Source organism: Micropterus dolomieu, unplaced genomic scaffold (assembly GCF_021292245.1).
Source record: "Micropterus dolomieu isolate WLL.071019.BEF.003 ecotype Adirondacks unplaced genomic scaffold, ASM2129224v1 contig_8762, whole genome shotgun sequence".
NCBI lineage: Eukaryota > Metazoa > Chordata > Actinopteri > Centrarchiformes > Centrarchidae > Micropterus > Micropterus dolomieu.
In genome coordinates this window covers 1-1,287 of record NW_025737748.1, presented here as the reverse complement: position 1 = coordinate 1,287, position 1,287 = coordinate 1, and the positions used below count along the sequence as shown (strand labels likewise).

The following is a 1,287-nucleotide window of genomic DNA, read 5'->3' as shown; positions in this document are numbered from 1 at the left end:
CTTTTCAACGTTTTCTCCTGCCATGGCTTATTGTTTTTTCCCAAAATACGACTTTTCAACGTTTTCTCCTGATATGACTTTTCAACGTTTTCTCCCGACATGACTTTTCAACGTTTTCTCCTGCCATGGCTTATTGTTTTTTCCCAAAATACGACTTTTCAATGTTTTCTCCTGTCATGACTTTTCAACGTTTTCTCTCAAAATACAACTTTTCAACATTTTCTCCTGACATGAGTTTGACGTTTTTGTCCTGCCATGGCTTATCGTTTTCTCCCGACATGACTTTTGAACATTTTCTCCTGCCATGGCTTATTGTTTTATCCCGAAATCCGACTTTTCGTTGTTTTCTCCTGATATGACTTTTCAGCATTTTCTCTCAAAATACGACTTCAAAGTTTTTTCCTGACATGACTTTGACGTTTTTGTCCTGCCATGGCTTATCGTTTTCTCCAGAAATACGACTTTTCGTCGTTTTCTCCTAATATGACTTTTTGACATTTTCTCCCGAAATACGACTTTTCAGCGCTTTCTCGAGATATGACTTTTCGCCTTTCTAGAAATATTGTGACTTTTCTCAGAATTCTGACTATTATTTAAAAATATTATCACTTTATCTTCAAAAACATCTTTAATCCAAAGAGTCCCTTATACACATTAGTTTTATAGGAACTAATGTACAAACATCAGACGGTGGGGGAACTCTGACTCACTCTGCTCTGTTGGTCACTTTGTGTTTCAGGTGAATGCGTGGGCGCTCCACGACCCGTACGCTGTACTCGGGGAGGATAAGCCGTTGAAAACAGGTGAACTAACGGACTCTCAGGTGTTTTACAGACTGTCGTGTCGTCCTCTTTGCTGACTGAGTGGTTTTTCTTTGTAGGAAAATGCTACAAGGTTCCTGACGGGCTGGACGACGGTGGAAAGAGGAAAAGGAAAAAACCTGCTCAACTGCAGGACTTCCAGAGCTGGTTGAGAGGAACCTGTAAGAAGTTCAGAGCTCATAAGAGAACACAGATTATTTAGTTAGTTGAGCCAATTCAGATAATGTACTCAGACATGATGATGGTTTTTCTTGTGCATTAACTAAATTGTTTACAATTTTTTTTGTTGCAGTTGATCCTCCGGAGCCCAAGTTAAAAAATGGACCCACGTTCACAGGTAACATGTTCCACCTGCTTTCTCCTGAAACCTTCTCACTGTCACTACATGTTCTCCTTGTGTTAAATAAAGATCATGATATTTTCTTTAAAACTGTTTCACAGGAGAGAGAAAACATTTAGGATAAAA

The 1,287-nt window shown here is 39.0% G+C and overlaps 1 long non-coding RNA gene across 1 annotated transcript; it reads left to right on the top strand.

Moving 5' to 3' along the window:
* The first annotated feature begins 738 nt into the window (after positions 1-738).
* Positions 739-1,165, top strand: LOC123965152. The gene is made up of 3 exons (XR_006823632.1): positions 739-803; positions 881-982; positions 1,114-1,165. It is a non-coding gene; the product is annotated as an uncharacterized LOC123965152 (long non-coding RNA).
* Positions 1,166-1,287: the final 122 nt, after the last annotated feature.